The following is a 12147-nucleotide window of genomic DNA, read 5'->3' as shown; positions in this document are numbered from 1 at the left end:
GACTTTTCACATTTTGAAATTTACTTATATGATTTTTTGATTTCTGCCACTAGGCTATAAGCCCCATGAAGATAGGTCCTTGTGTTTTCTGCTCACCACTATGGCTAGCCCAGGACTCATCACAAAGCAGCTATTTAAATATTGATTGGCTTGAGAACAAAACAAAAAAGACTTACAAAGAAAACTCACTGATGTCTCTATTCAGATTATAAGGATGAAATTTTATAATCAAAATGCACCTATTTACATAGCAATAACAATAATAAAAGCTACCATCTATTGAGAGCCCATTTACTGGGTGCCAGGTATTACACAGGGCATTTTAGATTTTTAATTCCCACAACCACTGTGGGATATACTTTACAGGTAAGGGAAATAAGACTACAAGAGGTTAACTTATTTACCTAAAGTTATTAACAGAAAATTAAACCTACATTTCACTGTTTTTTTTTTTTAAGATTTTATTTATTTGACAGAGAGAGACCGCGAGAGGGAACCCAAGCAGGGGGAGTGGGAGAGGGAGAAGCAGGCTTCCCACTGAGCAGGGAGCCCAACACAGGGCTCGATCCCAGAACCCTGGGATCGTGACCTGAGCCAAAGGCAGACGCTTAACCGACTGAGCCACCCAGGCGTCCCCATTTCACTACTTTAAAAAGCCACAAACTTTTCACTACATAATGATACAGTGCTCAATACTGCTTGATTACCTTTTTCTTTTTTCTCCATTTCCTTGCAAGTTTCAGAGGAATTCATTTTGTGGAAGTCACTTTTTCTCCTTTTCCCAATCTCCCACTCTGTTCCACTATCCTTCAACTGTATCTACCCCTCTGCATCACTCAATTAAGCAATACAGTAAGCCCTCTGGGTAGGGAAGAGAACAGATTCTCCCAACACACTATCAGAACCTTCATTAACAATAGTGGAGGGACACCTGGGTGGCTCAGTGGTTAAGTGTCCGCCTTAAAGTCATGATCCCACCAGAGTCCTGGGATTGAGTCCCGCATCAGGCTTCCTGCTCAGCAGGGAGCGAGCTTCCCTTCTGCCTGCCACTCCCCCTGCTTGTGCGGGCTCTCTCCTCTCTCTGTCAAACAAATAAATAAAATCTTAAAAAAAAAAAAAAAAAAACGGTAGAAATAGTTTAAAAGACTAAAGAAGAGTGTCAGGTTGCAAAAGATAAATTAAGGCTCTCTGACCCACTGATCTTACAGGATGGTTTCATATCCAGTCCCTCAACTGACCATGGTGTGGGCGATATCACCTCAATCCTCAAGGAGCTAATCATGAGAGCCCCTGCATATGACCATGCCTTCAAGGCCTGAGCCATGATTTACCAATTAGAAGGTGCCAATTCTTGTCACTAACTGCAACCAAAAAACCAATACGGAAGAGACCAGAGTTCCCAAGACTTCCTCCAGGCCCAGGACAACTTGAAAAGGAGCTTTGTTCCCAAAGAACATATTGGCCACAATATCACTATAAGAAGAAAATCTGTACCTGTCATTCCCCCCCACAGCTTCTGAACAATATGTAAACATTTCTAGTTTTCTCCCTTTTGGTTAAAGAACAAAATTAGCAACCAGTAACCTATGTAACCTATTCTAGGAAAAATTACAATGCCATAAACATTACCATGTCATTTGATAATCTCATCACAAGCCAATGTTTTCCAGAGAGGGATCCCCAAAGCCTGTGGAAGTTTTATACAGATTATGTGGAAATCTTTTTAAACCTCACAAAGCCTTAACTCAATAAGCCTGAATACACCTCACCTCAAATCCAGATTAAAGAAAACATACAATATGAGAAGGCTATTCTAACTTAAAAATGAATTCAGCTGCAATCTGCTGAAGAAACCCTGGCTTAAAAAAAGTATCATAGGAAGTCTCATCTGTGACCTGTCATTGGATACATCACTCTACAATACATAACTTTTATTAGTAATCCCTAAGCTTTGCATCAAAAATCTCAATACACTAATATACCAACAAGATTTAAGTCATTAAAAAATGAAGTAATTAGATGTCAGCAAGTATATACAAGCTATAAACAAAAATAAACAGGGCTTCAAAACGCTCCATTAAAAAAAAGCGTGCTTCAGTATTACCTAATAATTCTAGAATACAAAAACATGTCAATACAAAAGTTTATACTCCATCTCACTGATTCTTTCTCAACAGTGAAAAATCCCTGCTACCATTCAAATAATGTGAATATATGTTCACATATAGCAAGTCCCACTCTTCAAATTCTCCATGGCGTCCTAATACTCAAGGGTGCTTAATACTATAAAAAGTACCCAGAAATTAAAATTTATAAAAGCAATCAATGAAAAATAAATAACCAATGAATTTTTCCACAAACCAAGCCTCTCACTTGCTTACGTTCATTTGCTAAACCTTTTTCGCAAACACTCCTCTTAACCCCCTTAATCAAGAACTTCTGTTAAAACATTGCACTAGGAAGTTCAAACAAGGATGCTCTATGAGACCTACTGGGCCTCACTGACCAAAAGATATGCATATATTTTAACTCTTCAGGACATATAAACTGAAACTGCCAACCTATCTACAGGGAATTTTTCTAGGAAAGGAAAAACATCCAGAAGGTTCTGTGGGTTTCTGCCTAGAAGAGCCAACACTACACCTTCTCTTCAACCTGCATCCACTCTTGGAAGTGGGATCTTTCAATTATGTTTGTATTTCTAGACTCCAACCCTATGGCCATACTAACTAGACCAATGATAGAGAATTGGACAAACTTCAACCAATCAAATCTTCCCTCCCAAGAATTTGAAACATGGACAATGAGTTAGTAACCAGTTGGCTAGTGGCACTAGAGCCTGAGTTCGTATGTGGTTCCAGGAATAAAGTGGTGATTTTCTTCCCATGTGTTAAAGCAGAAAAAGGACAGCTTGTGAAAAGACAATTAAAGCAGGCTAAAAAGAGACAAGAGAGGACACTGACTAGCCAGCAGGGAGGTAAGTGCTATCTGGACTGTCCTGGCTCCTGAATGTTTCCCAGTTTCTGGCTCATGTCCTTCATGAACGCCAACAGCCCTCGGGTTCTTTAAGATACCTCCTTACTCCTGCCCCCAAAGCATTTCTCTTCCTGTTTCACGCCATCAGAAAATCATTACAACAGTTTAAGACACAAATTCCACACCAGGATCAATGCAGAAAGGGTATGATTATTCTTATGGTTCATAAGAAATCTGAGCAGTACCCGAGAAGTATCTATAACCTCAGGAAAAAAACAGGACAAAAACCCCTGAAACCTTAAATGCAAAAATTATGTTTGCATAAGCCCTCAGCTCTGTGCTTCCCTTCAACACTCACCTGTTCAAAAGTTCTGCTGGTTCACAGCAGGAGGTGTGAGCAGACTTTGTTCAGGTCCTTTTAACACTGTAAATAACAAAAGTATTAAAATAATTGACCCAATAATCAATCTCTTAGGCAACTTTAAAAATATAGTTTCTTATCATGAATAGTTTTAACAGGAAATGGTTCCTAATCTGGTTAAAATATTAGAATCACATTGTGTGCTTATAAACCAACTTCCACTTTCCTAACATTTAAAGAGTCACTCTCAGTAGCTCTGGAGTGGGACTAAAAAATACATGTTTTTAACAAAAGTTCTAAGTGATTCGGACGAAGCTAACAAATGAGGATTTAGGAAATATAAAGTTTAGGAAAGTGATTACTTGGGGTTTTCATTCAAAACCACATTACGGGGATTTAGTATTAATTTTTAAGCATACCTCATAGAAAAATGACAGCCAGCAACACAATAATACAGGATATATCCTATGTAAATAATTAGTGACCCCAAGAAATATAACCACTGCCAAAATGCCCAAGGAGCAAATCTCCAGGCGTGCTTTCAGATGCAAAATCACAAACTTCTTTTAAGACTCTACTGAGACAGCATCTTAAAAATCCACAGCATGGGGCGCCTGGGTGGCTCAGCCGGTTAAGCGGCTGCCTTCAGCTCAGGTCATGATCCCAGGGTCCTGGGATCGAGCCCCGCATCGGGCTCCCTGCTCAGTGGGGAGCCTGCTTCTCCCTCTCCCTCTGGCTGCCTCTCTGCCTACTTGGTCTCTCTCTCTCTGTCAAATAAATAAATAAAATCTTTAAAATAAAAAAAAAAATCCACAGGATGGTGATATTTCAAATGACAAGGAGTGGACTGAAACACAGTAACTTCAAGCGGTTTCTCAGCTAAAATCAAATAATGCTTTGAATGCTGCTATGAGTCAAAAAACATTACAAATTAAAGTTGATAATTTTATTAACAGCAAAAAAGCAACGTAAGCCGCTTCTGCCTTGTGATTTATTTTTGCAAAAAAAGTAGCCATGTAATTATAATGTCCTAAAGGTCAATCAACTTTATGCACTTAAGTCTACTTTTATAAGGGCATGCAGAAGGAAAAGAGGGGAGAACAAGGTAATAAAGTCTTCTCTGGGCCTAACTCAAGAGAACAAGCTCTAGAGTATCTCCTATTACAAGTATAAATTAAAGTTCTTTGTAATTAATGAAACTCCGTGGTTAACAAGAAAATACAGTATCGTGTACTTTAATAACTTGAAGTAGGTAGGTATATAATAGGTTGAAAATATTTTTATAAACTTAAATTGTGGCCACTTAAGGGAATATTCTTTTGTTTTTCAAACCTCCCCCATCTTCTCCCTCAACCTCATACAAAAAATTATGAGCAATTCAGGGTGCCTGGCTGGCTCAGTCGGTACAGCACACGACTCCTGATCTTGGGGTCGTGAGTTCAAGCCCCAAGTTGGGCATAGAGCTTACTTTAAAAAAATATATATATATATGTGATTCAACAAAGGTATCATTCTGCATTCCTGTATAATTAATTAATCTACTATATTTCTCAGTCACCTGAGAGCATAAAAAATGAAAAAATGCTAATCAGGTCAAAAAATATTAGGACTCTAAGTAAGCTTGCCTATGGAGTGAAAATCTACTTATATATTTAAAAATATGTGACTTTTCAGGACATTAAAAATGAATGGAAATCCTAGAACTTTATCACCATAAAATCCTAGAAGAGGGTTAAAAGGGAAAAAATAGGTTTGGGTTCAGAGTTTTACAATGATGACCAAATAATATTAAGGCAATTCAAACTGCTGAAGGAAAATGGACATTTAACTTGCCTCTAAGATACCCGGATTAACACCAACATAGGCTGTAGATTCAACCTAATGAGACTGGTCCCACTACAATCTATAAGAAATAGAATAAAACAGAAAGTACTGAAAATTTAATCAGCAGGGAATAATAGAGAACTACAAATGAAGTCAGTCTTTGAAAATGCCACAAATCAAGTATCTTCTAGAATGGCAAGGGTAAAAGGGACAGGAATAATCTTTTCACCCAAAAGGTCCTCCCAGACAACAATCACTATCAGTAGTGTCATCTTCCAGTGTGAAAGTCCACACACACACACACACAAAACACAAAACATACGGAGTATTAAAATGCAGAGTCATGAGAACAAATGAGCTGATATGACATCAAAGACAGAATACGGAAATGTCATTTCAAAAATTCAACAAAGGAACAAGAGGGAAAAAGGCAATTCGTTAAAATACCATTTCATCCCTATCACTGCCATGTCTCCTTGTAGACAAGGAGCTCCACTCACACCCTGAAGTTGTAATTCCTCTCTTCTCATGAGCTTCAAGCAAGCTATGACAAATTATTTTTCATATATGCAACTTGACTCACCAGCAAGAGCATTTCAAAACCAAGATATTAAATTCCTCAGGTGAATTAAAATGAAAGAAAACATTTTTGAAAGCTCAGTAATAAGCATATGGAGATAAGCTGGATGGGAATCAGGGGGAAAAAAAAAATTCCAAAGAAAAAAGCTTATAAGTACCAAAGAACTGGAGAATTAGTCTGAAAAGTAAAAGTGGAGAAATAAAAAACTCAGCACAAAAAGTTCTGTACATGTAAAATTTATAAAAGACAAACAAATTAGTGGAAGAAACCCTGAGACATTTAAAACTAGGCTGGACAGAACAGAATTAAGAGAAATTCTTAATTCTTACTAATCAGATTAAGAACAACGTAAATTAAGGGACGCCTGGATGGCTCCGTCGTTAAGCCTCTGCCTTCGGCTCAGGTCATGTTCCCAGGGCCCTGGGATCGAGCCCTGCATCAAGCTCCCTGCTCAGTGGGAAGCCTGCTTCTCCCTCTCCCACTCCCCCTGCTTGTGTTCCCTTTCTCGCTGTATCCCTGTCAAATAAATAAAATCTTTAAAAAAAAAATTTTAAAAAAGAACAATGTAAGTTAATATGCTGATTCAATCATTCTTTCAGGTTATATGTCTTAAGATGTGTCTAAACTTCAAAGCAAATTAATTTCCCTACATTTTCAAATATTCAGAAATATTCCAAAGATCCCCTTCTTTGAAAGCAATTCCTTTTGAGAAATCTCTTAGGCAGTTTATCACCCATCTCATTTAAAAACGTTTAAGAGGGGCGCCTGGGTGGCTCAGTCGTTAAGCGTCTGCCTTCGGCTCAGGTCATGATCCCAGGGTCCTGGGATCGAGCCCCGCATCGGGCTCCCTGCTCGGCGGGAGGCCTGCTTCTCCCTCTCCCTCTCCCCCTGCTTGTGTTCCTTCTCTCGCTGTGTCTCTCTCTGTCAAATAAATAAATAAAATCTTTAAAAAAAAAATAAAAAAATAAAAATAAAAATAAAAACGTTTAAGAAACGGGGCGCCTGGGTGGCTCAGATGGTTAAGCGTCTGCCTTCGGCTCAGGTCATGATCCTGGGGTCCTGGGATCAAGTCCCGCATCGGGCTCCCTGCTCCTTGGCGAGCCTGCTTCTCCCTCTGCCTCTCTCTCTCTCATGAATAAATAAAATCTTTAAAAAATTAAAAAATTAAAAAATAAAAGTTTAAGAAGATATTTCATGACAATTTCCTGAGATATGTTATATGAGCAGCCTGAATTTTTCCAAACTGGGGTGGAGCGTGTCATATGGAGGGAAGGGGATTTGGGCATACTGGCCCAAATCTCCAGAATCTGATCTCCCTTTCTAATAGTCACAAGAGGTGTGGAAAAAATTTCTAAGTCACTGAATAACCCCTCTCATCTTAGTACCAATGAGTAAGGTACACAGGTTCTACTGGCCTCCCTCTCGCTTGGGCCTCTCTGGCTAAGCTAGCCTCCATATTTTTCCCAGCACCTGACCCGCTCCCACTTCAGTTTTTGCCTCAGTTATCTTTGCCCTAGCTTCCCTAGTCCGGAGCATCCCTTCTCCATATACCTACAGGAATTGCTCCTTTACCGGTGTCAGGTCCTTCCTCAAACATAAGCTTCTCTATGCAGCCTTCCCAGGGCACTCTACTTAAAATTAACACCACCCCCCCACAAATTAACCCCCAAATCCCTATCATCCTATTTCCCCATCTCATTTTTTTTTCCACATCATTCACCACAACACTATATATTTTACCTGAGCTTTTATTTATCTGTGTAGAAATGAGCTCCACTGAGAAAGGAATTTTTGGTCTGTTTTGCTCCCAGCACCCAACAGTGTAGTAGTGTCTCAATAGTTGTCAAATAAATGAATGCATGAATGAATGAATAAATGGAAGTACATAGTCCCTTCCTCCTCCTCAGTCTCAAAATCCTAAAATGCTCTGTCAAGTACAGAAAAGGTGTAAAGCCCTTTCCCAATAAATCACTACCATTACCAGTGTACTCAATGGTGATGTAAAGGAAGAACTGTGTGACATTTTTCCAGATACATGCACCTTCTAAGTTTTCTTCCTGGTGTCCTCTACTGATGTCAACATCTGATGTAACAGAAAAGCACATATTCCACCCAGTTTGAGCACTCCAAAATCTGGTACACTAACTGGTAAAACACATAAAATCATCAATAAATGAGGGAACACATTTGTGCTCTAACCAAAATGAACAAACTCTGTAAGGCTAGAACTGCAAATATTAGATGGATGAAAGTTAATGTACAGAAACGACTGACAAGAGGAAATTGTTTGAAATCTAAGAAGTCATTAGATTCTAAAAAGGAACGACTACAGGAGAGAACATCTTCCCTGCACACACTGGGAATCCAAACTGCCTATAATTCAAGATATGTAACACTGGATAAGAAACTGTTCACAGCTTCCGGCCCCATCCTCAATTTCTTGTAAGTTTAACTGGAATACTCACCTTCCTTACAGAGAAACTAGGTGTGCTTAAGTGCTCTGACTTTCAGGGAAAGGAAAAAAACAAAACACAGTGCTACATAAATGCAAATCAACGTTACTGCTTCCCAAACACGATCATACAAGCTGCTGCTTTCATACACCCTTCTGTGGTCGAAAACATAAATCTGATTTACGTTTCAGTCACAAAACTGAAGTATTCAAAGTGCTTCGTGGGAAACTGCTGACACGTAAAGACTAATGCCCATTTCAACCTGACGTGAATGTTCGGGTCCCAAAGCTGCCTCGGGCTTGACTTTCCCAACCTCGTCCCAGGTTCAGATCATGGCTCCACCTTGCCTCAGGCCTGGTCCAGACCCAGTCCTTTCGCCACGAAAGGAGTCTCCCCAGTGCAGATGCTCGGTCAGGAAGGCAAAGGCGCACCTCCCGGAGGCCAGGTGTGGGGAGGAGGACCGGCAGGAGCAGCTGTCTGGCCGAAGCAGCTGTTATCCCGGGCACCCCCTTGCTGGGCGGGTGGCCGGCCCGGGGAGCAGGTAGCAGAAGGGAAACCCTCTGGCCCTGAGCAAATCGGCCTGACACTGCCCACCCCACCACCCTCTTCCCTTCCTCGACTCCCCCCGCGATGTCAACGGGCCCTGGAGGAGGGGGCTCCCCGGCTCGGCGGCCGAGACGTGCCCGGGCCCGGCGTGCCCCCCGCCGCGGAGGAGGCTCCCTCCGGCCCCGCACCTGACCTGTCCCCTCGCCTGACGCCCGAGCCGGCCGCAGCCGCTGCCGGGGCGGCCTGTGGGTGTCCATGCGGCTGGGCCGGGTCGGGCAGGAGCGGCGAGGACGCGAGCGCGGGCGGGAGGCCCCGGCGGCTCCGTGTGGGGTGGCGGGAGACGGCGGAGTCGGGGCGCGAAGCGGAGCCGGGCAGGGGAGAGAGACGGGAGTCGCTGGTTACCTGCGGTCCGGGACAGGGAGTCTCTCAGAACCCAAGTCAGTCCTCAGCCTCAACAACACAAGATGGCCGACACGTCGCCACGCACATCACGTGACAGCGCGCTCGTTCCGTCACGCCCCTTGCTCCGCCCCCGCCCCGCCTCGCCTCCCTACCCGCTTATCCAGCCTCCCACGACATCCTTCCTTTCCGCTGCCCCCCGCCCCTCTTCCCCGGACACGCCCCTGCCTGAGCCCCGGATGCCGGGCTAGGAGGGGGCGGGGCTGGGGCAGGGCGCAGGCGCCTGCGGGTCCCTGGGATGGGGCTCCCTGCCTGCCCTTGAGTTGAGTAGAGTTGGTGTCCAAAGCTGGACCCCGGCCAGACACCCTGTGACTCACCGTCCAATGCACCCAATGCAGAGCCCGTTCGCAGTTCAAAAAGCTCTTCATCACTTACGAGCTGATTTTCAACAGTAGAACTTTTCCACAGCTTTTCACCCAGCATTTTCCTGCCTGTTTGCCATCCTAGAGAAAATGGTGAAACGACAAAAGCTGAAATTTAAAGCAGTGTCTCTACTTGTTAACGGTTCTGGTAGAACTGGAAACTCATTCTAGAGTCTTGAAATGTGACAGCTGAGGACTACACAACGCCGACCCCCTCCTGGTACCATATCAGGGGCTATAACCCTTTTGCCTAAAAATCTCCCTTCTGGGGGTTGGCAGATAAGATACACGACGCCCAGGGGGCGCCTGGGTGGCTCAGTTGGTTAAGCGACTGCCTTCGGCTCAGGTCATGATCCTGGAGTCCCTGGATCGAGCCCCGCATCGAGCCCCGCATCGAGTCCCGCATCGGGCTCCCTGCTCGGCAGGGAGCCTGCTTCTCCCTCTGACCCTCCCCCCCTCTCATGTGCTCTCTCTCATTCTCTCTCTCTCAAATAAATAAATAAAAAATCTTAAAAAAAAAGAAAAAAAGATACAGGACGCCCAGAAATATTGGGGACATATTTACACTGAAAAGTTACTCGTTTTTCTGAAATTCGGATTTAACTGGGTATCCTATATTTTTATCTCTATATCTGACAACTCAACCCTTCTCAGGTCATCCCATTCTTCCTCGTGTATCCAACCTCTCCCTTTTTTATAGGATCCTTCTCAACAGTTTTTTTTTTTTTAAGTAGGCTCCATACCCAGCATGGAGCCCAAGGTGGGGCTTGAACTCATGACCCTGAGATCAAGACCTGAGCTAAGATCTAGTCCCTTGCTTAACCAACTGAGCCACCCAGGCACACCTCAACAGTTTTTTAAAATACTCAAAAGTTGAGCTGGCTGGCTCAATTGGTAGAGCATGCAACTTGTGATCTCAGGGTTGTGAATTCAAGCTCCATGTTGGATATAGAGCTTACTTTAAAAAGTAAAAAATAAAATACTCAAGGGGGTTGGGGGGATGGGTTAGCCTGGGAATGAGTATTAAGGAAGGCAAGTTCTGCATGGAGCACTGGGTGTTATACACAAACAATGAATCATGGATCACTGAATCAAAAACTAATGAGGTAATGTATGGTGATTAACATAACATAATAATAAAAAAATAAAGGGGCGCCTGGGTGGCTCAGTTGTTAAGCGTCTGCCTTCGGCTCAGGTCATGATCCCAGGATCCTGGGATCGAGCCCCGCATCGGGCTCCCTGCTCGGCGGGAAGCCTGCTTCTCCCTCTCCCTCTTCCACTCCCCCTGCTTGTGTTCCTGCTCTCACTCTCTCTCTCTCTGTCAAATAAATAAATAAAATCTTTATAAAAAAATAAAAAAATAAATAAAATAAAAAAATAAAATAAAATACTCAAAGGTCTTCCATCTTAAAAGTTAATAGTAAAAACTACAATTCCCCCTGCAACCACCTCCCTACCTCTCTGTTCCCTTTCAAAGCCAAACTACACAAAAGAGTTATTTATACTCACCCAATTTCCATACCCCGCAAGCAATCATCAACTACTCCAATGTGGCTTCTATTCTAATGCTTGCTCTTAGATACCTCAACCTACAAACTGATAACTGGAGTTTTTCAGTCCTGATCTTGACTTAGGGCTTTCCCATCTTCAGTGTGATTGACCACTCCCTATAATCTGCAATAGTTGATTCCCTTGATCTTTATGTCCTTGCTGCTTAAAATGTGGTCAATGAACCAGTAGCATTAGCATCACTTGGAAGCTTGTTAGAAATGCAGAATCTCAAATGGACCCTTCACAATCTCATTCTGCTGAACTCTTGACCCATATCATCCCCTTCCTCTTCATTTTTCTCCTGAACTTATTGCTTCAGATATGCCCATATTTAAAGGTCCTCAGAGGTGCCTGGTGGGCTCAGTTGGTTAGGCATCCCACTCTTTTTTTTCCCTTAAGATTTTATTTATTTATTTATTTATTTATTAGAGAGAGAGCATGAGCAGGGGGAGGGACAAAGGGAGAGGCAGACTCCCCGCTGAGCAGGGAGCCTGCCTTGGGACTCAATCCCAGGACCCTGGGATCATGACCTGAGCCAAAGGCAGACACTTAGCTGACTGAGCCACCCAGGCGCCCTAGGCATCCCACTCTTGATTTTGGCTCAGATCAGGGGATTGAGCCCCCATCAGGCTCCACGCTCAGCATTGAGTCTGCTTGTCACTCTCCCTCTGCTCCTCCCCCCCACCCCAGCTCGCTCGCTCTCTCTCAAATGAATAAATAAATCAATAAACAAATACATACATACATACATACATAAAATCATTTCAAAAATAAAGGTCCTCAGGGGCGCCTGGGTGGCTCAGTCGTTAAGCGTCTGCCTTCGGCTCAGGTCATGATCCCAGGGTCCAGGGATCAAGCCCCGAATCGGGCTCCCTGCTCGGCGGGAAGCCTGCTTCTCCCTTTCCCACTCCCCCTGCTTGTGTTCCCTCTCTCGCTGTGTCTCTCTCTGTCAAATAAATAAATAAAATCTTAAAAAATAAATAATAAAGGTCCTCAAATATGCCATTCTGTTTTAGCCTTTGCACATGCTATTCC

The 12147-nt window shown here is 43.1% G+C and overlaps 1 protein-coding gene across 9 annotated transcripts in view; it reads right to left on the bottom strand.

The window, feature by feature from the left end:
• GIGYF2 (GRB10 interacting GYF protein 2) overlaps positions 1-9223 on the bottom strand; it is a 146869-nt gene extending 137646 nt beyond the window's left edge. For 7 of the 9 annotated variants that reach the window (XR_013447430.1, XR_013447431.1, XM_078071459.1 and 4 more), the window contains exons 1-3: positions 9143-9221; positions 5171-5240; positions 3335-3400 (exon numbers count right to left, since the gene is read on the bottom strand). The gene's annotated coding sequence lies outside the window, so the exon portion shown is untranslated. Of the gene's footprint in view, positions 1-3334; positions 3401-5170; positions 5241-9142 lie in introns of all 9 variants that reach the window. The other 2 variants (XM_078071460.1, XM_078071461.1) reach the window with 2 other exon arrangements.
• Positions 9224-12147: the final 2924 nt, after the last annotated feature.

The sequence above is a fragment of the Halichoerus grypus genome, chromosome 4, assembly GCF_964656455.1.
Source record: "Halichoerus grypus chromosome 4, mHalGry1.hap1.1, whole genome shotgun sequence".
NCBI classification, from domain to species: Eukaryota; Metazoa; Chordata; class Mammalia; order Carnivora; family Phocidae; genus Halichoerus; species Halichoerus grypus.
Note: the sequence above shows the minus strand (reverse complement) of the source record. Positions and strands in the feature narration are given on the sequence as shown.